The following is a 12,722-nucleotide window of genomic DNA, read 5'->3' on the forward strand; positions in this document are numbered from 1 at the left end:
GATGGAACTTTAAGGACAAATCAAGAACTCCATAATTATTTGGAAATTTCAACTCCCCTGTCTCAACAGTGAAAAAACAGACAAAATCACTACGGCTGTAGAAGACTTGAAAAATACTATCAACCAACTTGACTTAATTGAAATTGATAGAATACTACATGCAATGAAAGATGAATATATACTGTTTTTAAGTGCACATGACATATTTATCAAGGTAGAGAATATTCTAGGCCATAAAACAAGTTTCAATACATTAAAAAGGATTCAAGTCATATAAAGTATGTTGTCTGACTATAATGGAATTATAATAAAAATTAATGCAGAAGGATATTTAAAAGTTCCCAAATATTTGGAAAGTAAACAACACACTTTTAAAAAGCACACTTCTAAATAACCCATTGATCAAAATAAAAATAAAAATTGAAATTAGAAAGTATTTTGAATGAGAGGAAAAATAAAAACATAACATATCAAGATTTGTGGGAAGCAATTAAAGCAATGTTCAGAGGGATATTTATAATATATAGCATATATATTAAAAAAAAGAAAGGTCTCGAATCAATTATATCAGCTTTCATTTTAACAATCTAGAAAAAATAGCAAGTGAAACCCATAGTAAACAGAAGATAGGAGATAATAAACATCAGTGAGGAAAGTGATGAAAAAGAAAACAGCAAAACAACAGGGAAAATAAACAAAACTAAAAGTTAGTTTTTTGAGGAGATAAATAAAATTGATAAAACCATAGTCAGACTCATGAGTAAAAAAGAGAAAAGATACAAATTACCAATTTCAAGAATGAAACAAGGTATGTCACTACAGATGCTACGGATGTGAAAAGGATAATAAGGGAATATTATTACCACTCTATACCTAAAAATTGGATAACTTAATGGAAATGACAAATTCCTTCAAAGGCACAAACTACGAAAACTCATAAAAGAAATAGTTATCTTGAATAGCTCTCTTTCAGTTAAATAAAGGCAATTTCTTGTTAAAAACATTCAACACAATTAACTTCGGGCCTGAATGGATTCTCTTCGGATTACAAAAGGATAGAAGGAAAGTGCAGGGGGAGGGATATTTGATAGGCTATTTTCATTATTTTGATAGTGGTGATAGTTTCATGGATAGACACACATATGCATACACATATGTCAATATTTATCTAATTGTACAATTTTAATATGTACAGATGATTGTAGGTCAATTATAACTCAATAACGGTATTAAACGTTTCACCAGAAATTCTATTTGCAACAATTTATAGTTTTGATGAAAAATCTTAGATCGTTTAAAACTATGAGTCAAGGGTGGAGGGAGGGGGGTTCACAGTGTGAGGGATGTAGATGGTGGGCGTCTAAGTATTACCTTGTCTTGTACACCTGAAACTAATAAAAAAAATAAAAATAAAAAAAATAAAATAAGGAAAAAAATAGGGATGAAAATACTTTTTATGGTGAAGCCATTTTCTCACTGAATGAATAAAATATTAATTCCTAAAAAAAAAAAAACAAAAAACTATGAGTCAAGGTAAAAATGTTGGAAAACCACAGCCTCAGCACATTCTACATCAACCAGATTGCCCCACTTCGCTAACCTCTCCACATAGATTCTTCTGGAAGAGCTGGTTCCTCTGACTAACATGTTTAATATTTTTTTTCTTTTTTCTTTTTTTGAGCAAGTTGGACCAATCAGTGTAATGCCAAGGTCTATAAATAGCCTTTTCACAACAAATGATAGGTTTCTAATAAACATCAATTCCCTTGATTTATTCTAGTTCAACCTGTGACTTCCACTTTTGCCCCCTTTTATATTATTAACATAATGATCTTATATTTTCTTTAACCTAATAACTGCCAAAGACTGTGTAACAAGATAAGCACCACTCACCAGCTGGTCAGGGTTTGTGGAATCACTGTGATTGTGGAATCACAGTGGAATCACTGACAAGGTCTGAATGGCATATCCTGAAGGATCAATCTTTGAAAATAAAGACCTCACCAAGGAATCTGCTCCTCCCTAGCATTTACCATTCAAAGACTTTTCAGAGGCTTTCATGCTTATTAAAATAAGCCACAGATTTTTAAAACAGATGACTCCAATTCTGAAGGCAGTTCAAAGTCTCTGGGCACAATGAAAAATGCTTGTGTTGACTGTAGGAAAATTTACAAGAAGAAAAAAGACAAAAAGATATCTTCATTCTCAAGTTCCCTGTACTGTATCTGTGCCTATGTAGAAAATGTTCCCAAAAGGAGCATTTAAAATATTACTTTTTATATTGTCTTTAGTCTAACATAATTAATGCTTATAATACAGTAGCATATGTGTATGTTTTGTTTCATTTTCATGATCAATTTTGTAAGGTACGAAATGGTTCTTCAGGAATAAAGTTATTTATAATAATCTGTCTATAGATCAGAAGGATTTTACTTAAAAAGATTTTGCTTTCCACGGTCAGCCTAGAACCAAATTTGTACAATTGATTCTGTTTAAGAGGAGACTCTAGATAAGCTCTAGATAAGGATATCACTGGCCTCTGTTTTCACATCAATAAGAAATTAATTCCAATATTCCTTCCAAACCACAGTGCTCAATTTGTCCCTTTCTAGATTAATACTTCTGTGTTTAGCGGTTTCGCATTCTTCACATTTCAGGTCTCATTCTTTCTTTCTCTTTGCTTTTTAGTTGTACTTCCGTTACTCACTTCTGCTGCTTTTCACAACTACTCGCCTCCTGAATCCACCAGCCTTTCTTCTCTCTCATTGTTTTATTGTGATATCTACAAGTAGAAAAACTGGTTAAAATTGATTATTTTCTCTTAAGGACATCTCTTCCAAGTAATATTATTGCTCCTATCCTGCTGAAATAACCACACCAAACCTAGTCAAGTTTTATCACCGTATGCTAAAAACATGTGTTACAGATGACTAACATCACAAACATTACCACTACCACAGGTCACTAACCCTATCTGATTTCAAGATTTATCATAAAGCTGTGATAATCAAGATAGTATGGTACTGGCGTAAAGATAAACAAATAATTCAGTGGAACAGAATAGACATTCAGAGATACATCTATACATATATTGACACTGCTTTTGAAAAAGTTACGAAGGCGGTTCAATGGAGAAAGGATAGGTTTTCAACAAATGGTCCTGGAATACTTATGTAAACTTTAACCAATATCTCACATCATATACAAAACATAACCCAAAATGGGTTACAAGCCTAAGTGTAGAACTTCAAACTATTAATCTTCCACATGAAAACTAGACAAAATCTTCTGTGACCTTGGGTTAGGCAAATAATCTTAAATATGACACCAAAAATACAATCTATCAAAGAAAAAAATGGTAAACAGAACTTCATTAAAATTAAGACCTTCTGCTCTTTGAACACTAGTAAGTGTCTGAAAAGCAACCCACAAACCGGGAGAAAATATTTGCCAACCATATATCTGATAAAGGACTTGTATCCAGGTTATATAAAGTACGTGCTCTCAAAACTTAATAAGAACACAATCACACCGCTGAGAAAACATACAAGAGATTTCAACAGTCCCTAAAACACAGAAAATATCCAATTGACAAATAAGTATATTAAAAGAAGGTCAGCATCATTAGTCATTGGGGGAAATGCAAGTTAAAACCACAGCGAGATAGCACAGCACAGCTATAAAAATATGTAAGATTTCAAACACTGACCATACCAGGTGTTGGCCAGGATGTGGAGCAAACGAAACTCTCATGTATAGTTAGTTGGTGGGAATGTAAAATGTTATAGTCACTTTGGAAAACACTTTGGCAGGTCCTTCAAAAATTAGATACATACCTATCATGTGACCTAGTCATTCCACTCCTATTTATCTAAGAAAAATGAAAGCATATCATCACACAAAGACTTGTCAACAAATGTTCATAGATGCTTTATTTGTAACTTGAAAAAAAACAAGATGTCTAAACATGAATGGATAAACAAGTGGTGGTATATCCATACAATGTAATACTGCTAAACAATAAAAGAATTTTGGGTACACACCATAACGTGGATGAATCTCTAACTCAGGACCAGCTACATAATTCGTGGGACACAGTGAAAAACGAAAATATCGGTTTCCTCACTCATAAATTATTAAGAATTTCAAAATAGTGACATTAGAGCATCATGCTAAATGCTGGGCCCCTTTAAGCACAGTATCCAGTGAGACTGCACAGGTCCCATGCCCATGAAGCTGGACCTGCTTAAAATAATTATCCTGAGTGAATTAAGCCAGACAGAAAAGAGTACATAATGTATGACTTCATGTATATATTATTGAAAATGCAAACTAATTTCTAGTGATGAAAAGCAGATCAGTGGTTGCCTGGGGATATGTGTGGGGGGGCAGGTAGGAGGTGAGGATTAAAAAGGAACACAGGGAAACCTTTTGGGATGATGGATATGTTCACTATTCTGATTGTGTGAAGGTTTCAGAGATGATACATATGTCAAACTTACTGAATTATACACTTAAAATACATGCAGTTCCCTGTATGTCAACTATACTTCAATAAAACTATTTAAATTGCAAAACATTGATTGAACTTTGAGGATTTTTAAAAATATTGTTCACATTCTCTGATATGCAGTTCTTCCCACGGAAACAACATAAACAAGTGTAAGATAAGTAAAAGCAGAGTACATAAATCAAATGATAAAAATGAATGACACATTATCAGTACAAACTATTTCGGCTGAAAATAAGGAAAAATAAGCATCCAGTATGATGGTCAGGGAAAGCCAGTTGAAAAAATTGGTATTGAATGCAGCCCTGAAGAGTGAATGAGATTTATACAAACAAGAAAGAAGGAAAAATAGCAGTCTGGGTAGAATGAAAAGAATGGAGATTTGGATTCGTTTATGGACAATAATAGTCCTGCTTGGTTAGATCATAGTATTTTGGGGACAGGCACTTAACTAAGAAATAATCTACTGGCTCCCCTGGGCTCAGGCTATAGTAGAAAGCTCTGAAGTAAGCAAAGTAATCAGTTTTTATTCTAAATGCAAGGGCTAATCTGTAGATTGTTAAAATAAAAGATTTTGGGGGAGGTCAAGCTTATATACAAAAAGCTATTCCAAACCGTCATTTCAGTTAGGCTACCTACCTCAATTTTCTTTTCCCTCCCTCAAAATATCTCTATCTCCCTTTTCTTTATTCTTCTGTATCTATGAGTCTGTTATTGTTTGTTCTATTCTTCAGATTCCACATATAAGTGAGATCATATGGTATTTTTCTCTCTCTGCCTGACTTATTTCACTCAGTTAATACCCTCTAGGTGTATCCTTGTTGTCACAAATGGCAAGATTTCATTTTTTACGGCTAAGTTATATTCCATTGTATCATATCTTCTTTATCCAAATCATCTATTGATTAGGTTGCTTCCATATCTTGGCTATTGTAAATAGCATTGCCATGAACATAGGAATGCATATATCTTTTCAATTTAGTGTTTTGGATTTCTTTGAATAAATACCCAGAAGTGAAATTACTGGGTCATAAGGGAATTCTCGTTTTAATTTTTTGAGGAACCTCCATACAGTTTTCCATAGCAGCTGCACTAATTTGCAATCCCCCCAACAGTGCATGAGGGTTCCCTTTTCTCCACATCCTAACACTTGTTCTTTGTGATTTATTGATAATAGCCATCTAAGAGGAGTGAGGTGATATCTCACTGTGATTTTGATTTTCATTTTTCTGATGATTAGTGATGTTGAGCATCTTTTTATGTGTCTGTTAGCCATCTGTATGTCCTCTTTGGAGAAATGTCTATTCATGTCCTCTGCCCATTTTTTAATTGGGTTATTTGTTTTTTTGGAGTTGAGTTGCATGAATTCTTTATAAATTTTTGATATTAACCCCTTATCAGATGTATCCATGGCAAATATCTTCTCCCATTCAGCAGGATGTCTTAGTTTGTTGATGGTTTCCTTTGCTGTGCAAAAACTTTTTAGTTGAATATAATCCAATTTGTTAATTTTTTTCTTCTGTTTCCCTCACCGGAGGTGATATATCAGAAAAAAAATATATTACTAAGAGCAATGTCAGAGAGTTTACTACCTATGTTTGCTTCTAGAAGATTTATGGCTTTGGGTTTTACATTTAAGTCTTTAATTCATTTTGAGTTCATTCTTGTATATGGAGTAAGAAGGTGATCTAGTTTAATTTTTTTGCATGTATCTGTCCAGTTTTCCAAACACCATTTATTGAAAATACTGTCTTTACCCCCCATTGTGTATCCTTGTCTCCTTTGTCATAGATTAAAGGACCATATATGTGTGGGGTTTTTCTGGTCTATTATGTTTCATTGATCTATGTGTCTGTTTTTATGCCACTACCATGCTGTTTTGATTACTGTGGCTTTGTTGTACAGTTTGATATCAGGTAGTGTAATACCTCCAATTTTGTTCTTCTTTCTCAAGATTGCTGTGGCTATTTGGGGTCATTTATACTTCCATATAAATTTTAGAACTTTTGTTCTAGTTCTGTGAAAAATGCTATTGGTGATTTGGTAAGGAGTCCATTGAATCTATAGATTGATTTGGTTAGTAATGATATTTTAACTATGTTAATTCTTCCTATCCATGTGTCCATTTATTTGTATCTTCTTCAGTGTTTTATAATTTTCTGAGTACAGGTCTTTTATCTCCTTGATTAAATTTATTCCTAGGAATTATATTTTAATTTTTTATGCAATTATAAATGGAATTGTTTTTTTAATTTCTCTGATAATTCATTATTGGTGTATAGAAATATAACTTATTTCTGAATATTAATTTTGTATTCTGCTACTTCACTTAATTCATTTATGAGTTCTAATAGGATTTTTTGGAATAATTGCGGTTCTCTACATATATAGTATCATGTCATCTGCAAATAATGACAGTTTTATTTCTTCTTTCTCAATTTGGATGTCTTTTATTTATTTTTCTTGTCTGATTGCTGTGGCTAAGACTTCTAATACTATGTTAAATAAAAGTGGTGTCGTGGACATCATTGTCTTGTTCCTGATCTTAAGGAAAATGCCTTTAGCTTTTACCCATTGAGTATGTTAGCTGTAGGTTTGTTACAGATGGCCTTCTTTATGTTGAGATGTAGTCCTATTCCCACTTTGCTGAGAGCTTTTATTATAAATAGATGCTGGATTTTGTCAAATGGTTTTTCTGCACCTATTGACATGATCATATAATTTTATTCTTTCATTTTTGTTTATGTGGTGTGTTACATTAATTGATTTGCAGATATTGAACCAAACTCCCGGGAATAAATCCCACTTGATCATGGTGTATGATCTTTTTTTCATATATTGCTGAATTCGATTTGATAGTATTTTGTTGAGGATTTTTGTATCTATGTTCATCAGGGTTATCGGCTGATAGTTTTCTTTTTAGGTAATATCTTTGTCTGGTTTTGGAATCAGGGTAATGGTGACCTCGCAGAATGTGCTTGAGAGCCATCCCTCCTCTTGAATTTTCTGGAATAGTTTGAAAAGAATAGGTGCTATTTCTTCTTTTAATGTGTGGTAAAATTCACCTATAAAGTCATCTTGTCCAGCAATTTTGTTTGTTGGGAATTTTTCCATAACCGATTCAATTTTGTTATTAATCAGTCAGTTCAGATTTTCTGTTTCTTCTTGATTTGATCTTGGAAGATTGCATGTTTCTAGGAGTTTATCCATTTCTTCCAGACTGTCCAACTTGTTGGCATATAATTGCTCATAGTATTTTCTTATAATTGTTTGTATTTCTATGGTGTCTGCTGTCACTTCTCTTTCATTTCGGATTTTATTTATTTGGGTCCTCTCTCTTTTTTTCTTGATGAGTTTGGTTAAAACTTTATCTTTTCTTTTCAAGGAACCAGCTCTTGGTTTCATTGATCTTTTGTATCTATTTCTTTTATTACCGTGTTTCCCTGAAAATGAGACCAGATCTTATATTAATTTTTGCTCCAAAAGACACATTAGGGCTTATGTTCAGGGGATGTCATCCTGAAAAATCATGCTAGGGCTTATTTTCTGGTTAGGTCTTATTTTTCTGGGAAACACGGTACTATCTGAAAAAGAAGTGTCTTTTCTCTTTGAAACCGAATTCCTCTAATCTATCTTCTTAATCCCTTATCCTTCCACAAACAAAGGGATCTTCCTTCATAAAATAGCCAATTTCACATAGACAATCAATCTCTCCCTATTTTATGGCGCCTTTGCTTCAGCAAATAAACAAACACTTCCTTTTTTTTTGACTCTGCTGTGTTTCAAAATATCCCCTTATTCATTCCCCTCTTCATGCTAAAACTGACCACCAACTTAGTTCTGGCCTTTCTTACTTCTTTCCTAGACTACTGGTCTCATTTCCTGCCCCCCCCCTTTTCGTCCCCCATGCCAATCTATTCAATATACTGCTGCAAAATTAATTTTCGAGAAAAAGTTTCTTTCACATGATTTTTCTCCTCACAAATCTTCGGAAGTTCACCACTGCCTTTTAAAATAGAGTGGTTCTCGACATGTTTCTATTCTATCTTTCTCCTAATACTTTTTAAGATGTAGTCAAACTGCACAATTCACTCTTCCTCTGGCTTGTTTTTCCGGCCCCCATGTTCATGGCATGCTTTTAGCCTGCAATATAGCCTCTTGCAATCTGTTGGAATCAGACTCATTCTTCAAGCATTCAGGTGATTTCCTGCATGAAGCCTTTTCCAAGTCCCCAAACAAGTTACACTTTCTGTTAGCTCTTTAACTCTCCCAGCACTTTGCCACTTACTTTTCCAATTTATTTTACTCTGCATTTGATAATAGAATATGGATAATAGAATATGGACTTTGGAGTCAGGCAGAACTTCAGAATCACTACTTATTAGTTTGTGACGTTGGACAAGTTTTTTAATCTCTCAAGACTTCAATTACCCAATTTGTGAAATGTGGATACTGCTATCAACCTGTGAAGATTGTTGTGTGGATTAAATCAGCTGAAGTGCTTGGCATACGAGAGGTGATATGTTACTAAAATATTTTGGAAAACACTTTATTTGTATGATTTTCTTATCTTCTATACTGTTAACTTCATGAGGACAAGCCCCATTTTTTATTCATTTTAGTATCAACTGTGTGTACATAGTACATAGTAAATTATTTACTTTTTAAAGGGACAGTTTTACAAATCTCTAGCATGTTATTTATTCTTAGGAGATTTAAAAGATTTTTTTTCAAAATGTTATAATCAACTTTGTAAAAAACAGCTATTGTGAAAATGAGTTACATTTCATATCATAGTCAATGTTTTAAATGAATAATTAGAAGAGAAACTATTAACTGCAACATACAAATCCATTCTGCCATAGTATTTGGTTTTATGCTAAACATATCATAGTATTGTAAATTTTACACTTTAAGATATTATTCGTGACACTTTAAAATCAACTCTAAGTAATTTACAAAGAAATGCATCCATATTGTGTGTAGTGTGAGTAGTTTTGACAAATGTATAAACCTGGATAACACCACAATCAACAAATAGAATATTTACATAACTCCAAAAGGATTCCTGTGTCTATTCCCAGACAATTCTCTCCACACACATATCCTCAGCCCCTGGCAACTACTTTTCCGTTTTTTTGTCATTATAGATTTTCCTTTTCTAGACTTTCATATAAATGTAATCATATGCTATTAATTTTTGTGTCTGTCTTCTTTTGCTCAGCATAAAATTTATGAGATTCACTCATGTTCTATGCACAGTAGTTAGTTTCTTTTCATTGCTGAAGGATATTCCACTGTATGAATACAGTACATTTGTTTATATATTCATGTATTAATAGATACATGGATTATTTTCAGTTTGGAGTTATTATGACTAAAATTGCTATGAACATTTGTGTTCAAGTCTTTGTGTGGAACTGTCTTCCTTCTCTTGACTAAATACCTAGGAATGATATTGCTGGGTCATATGGTAAGTAAGTGTATGTCGACCTTTTTAAGAAATCACCATTGTTTTCTAAAGGAGTATTCTCTTTAACCATGTATTGGCCATGAGAATGCCAAATGCTCATATACTTGTCAACAGTTAAAAATATTAGATGTAGTAGTATCTCATTGTGGGTTTAATTTGCATTTCCCTAAATGACTAATAAGACTGAGCATCTTTGCATATTCTATTGTTATTTCTATATCTCCTTTGTAAAGTGTCTATTCAAATCTTGTGCTCATTTAAAAAAAGTTGGGTTGTTGTATTATTGAGTTGTAAGAATTCTTTGTAAATGGTATTCTGGATACAAGTTCCTTGTCAGATAATGTATTGTGAATATTTTCAACTTTAAAGTGATGTTTGGGGGTAACAAGTTTTACAGTTTGATGAAGTTCCACCTTCTCTCTCTCTCTCTCTCTCTCTCTCTCCCTCTCTCTCTCTCTCTCTCTCTCTTTCTCTCTCTCTCTCTCTTTCTCTTTTTCCTTTTTTTTTTGTCATATACCTAAGAAATTTGCCTTCCCCAAGGTCACAAAGATTCTGCTGTTTTCTTCTAGAAGTTTTATAGCTTTAGCTTTTATAAGGTCTATGATCCATATCAAATTAATATTTGTCTAGGGTGTAAGGTAAGGATCAAGATTCATTTTTCCCTCTCTGGGTATCCAGTTGTTTCAGCATCATTTATTGAAGAGACTTACCTTCGCATCTTTGTTGAAAATCAGTTGACTATATATAGGTCTGGACTCCATTCTGTTTCATTGATCTATGTGTGCACCTTTATGTCTATCACACCATCCTGTAGTTTTATGCCTTGGCTTGAAAACAGGTATCTATGTGCTCCAACTTTGTTCTTCCAATGTATTTCTGTATAAGTTTTAGAGTTACCTTATCAAATCTACATATATATACATATATAGTGTTGGGATTTGGGGAAAATAGACAATTTTAGCAATAGTGAATCTTCCACTTCATGAACATGGAACAGCTATTTACGTAGGTCTTCAATTTCTCTTAGCAGTGATTTATAGTTTTCAGTGTTCAGGTCTTTCACATGTTTTGTGAAATTTATCACCATATATGTCATGTTTCAGGATGCTGACGAGCATTATATGGTATTATTTTCAATTCCGATTTCCAGTTTTCCTTTTCCAGTATGTATAAAATGACTGGTTTTTGTTACATGGACGTTATATCCTGCAACCAGTTCCAGTAGTTCTTTTCAGTGGATTCCTTAGGATTTTCTAATGATACAATGTTGTCATTTGAAAATAGTTTTAATTCCTTTCCAATTTAAATGACTTTTAAAATAGTAGTTCATGTTTTTTTCATTAAATTTGATCAATTTTTAGCCATTATTTTTTCCTCCAGGGGTGCCTCAAACTCCTCATCTCCCCTTCTGCCGTCCCCTATTGGAATGTCTTCCTCAAAACTAAAATCTCTGGAGCAGGCTAGTAGTAACTGCCTGTGCGATGGGCCCAGAGCCTGGACCCAGACCCACGGACGGGGTCCTCTCTTCTTCCTTTGGTGCTTTCTCCAACCCTCTTCTCCGCGTGAGAATGACTCCATACCCTGAAGAGCTCCCTGACTCGGTCTGTGTGGTTGTCAGGTCGTTGTCCCTTGGCTGGGGTGAGGCTCAGATTCCAGGAGGAAGGCTTAACAAGCCCATCATTTCTGTTGGCCTGTGCAGAATTTCTTTTACTGGATCAAGAAGTTCCAAAGTCGCCAGAAGAGTGCTAACATGCTGATTTTTGGGTGACTCAACTGTTTCAGGCCTGTAAGTGGTTTACATGGATGATTTCATTTAACAACAACCCCATTAGGTAGGTTTTAAAATTCTTCCCATTCCGGAAATTGAGGCATAGAGAGGTTTAGTTTCCCAAGTTCACACAGCTAATAAGACTGGTTAAGCCAGGAATTTGGGGTTTGTATTTCAGTAATCCGACTCCAGAGCCTGCCTTCTTAACTGTGTGCTTTAAAAAGGAAAGAGGAAAGAGCTATTAGGAGAAAGCCTGAGTATTTGGAGGAAGATTTTCTAAAGGAAAAGAGATACAGAGTGGAGAACAGTGGGGTGGATACTATCTTTCCTGCGGGAAAGGGTCCTTTTTAGCCCTGTATCTCTGGATTGTCTATATCTGTTCAAACTTTTCTCCTTTGATATCTTGTCATGTCCTCTGTCCTACAGCTTTCCTTTAGCACCCACCGTTGTGCGCTGCCTTGAAATCACTGCCCTTAGGACACCAGGCTCCACGGAATCCACACACGTGGGCCAATTCTGTTGTATTCCCGCCACATAAGCCCCACCGGCCGGTAAAAGTGAAATGGGCATGGGAGGGGGGAAGTAGGCGCTTTTACCCCAGAACTTCTTAAGAATGAATCTTTGGCGGGAAGATGCCACTACCTGTCTCCTCCTCCAGAAACTACCTTCTGAAAGGCTGGGCGGGGCAGGGCCACGCTAAGTCCAGGTGTGTTCCATCTGTCCCGACTTGAATGCGCTAGCCCGGCGCACGTCGCCAGGACCCCTGACGTCTGGGGCGTCTTTCCGAGAGGAGCTTCCCCCAGCCAGCAAGGCGGATAGGTTTTCGGTGGGCGCCTTGAACCGTACCCAGGCACTCGCGGGGCCCCGAGCTCCGCGCCCTGGCCTGGGCCGCGGGTTCCCCGCGTCGCGCGCGCTCCCGAGGGCCGGGGGCGGGGCCCGGGGGCGGCGGCCGGGGGCGCCCGCTCCTCCCC

The 12,722-nt window shown here is 35.2% G+C and overlaps 1 long non-coding RNA gene across 1 annotated transcript; it reads left to right on the forward strand.

The window, feature by feature from the left end:
- The first annotated feature begins 11,682 nt into the window (after positions 1-11,682).
- LOC308505854 lies at positions 11,683-12,663 on the forward strand. Its single transcript, XR_013994630.1, has 3 exons — positions 11,683-11,769; positions 12,178-12,302; positions 12,410-12,663. It is a non-coding gene; the product is annotated as an uncharacterized lncRNA (long non-coding RNA).
- Positions 12,664-12,722: the final 59 nt, after the last annotated feature.

This window comes from Rhinolophus hipposideros, assembly GCF_964194185.1.
Source record: "Rhinolophus hipposideros genome assembly, chromosome: 1".
In the NCBI taxonomy this organism is placed as follows: domain Eukaryota; kingdom Metazoa; phylum Chordata; class Mammalia; order Chiroptera; family Rhinolophidae; genus Rhinolophus; species Rhinolophus hipposideros.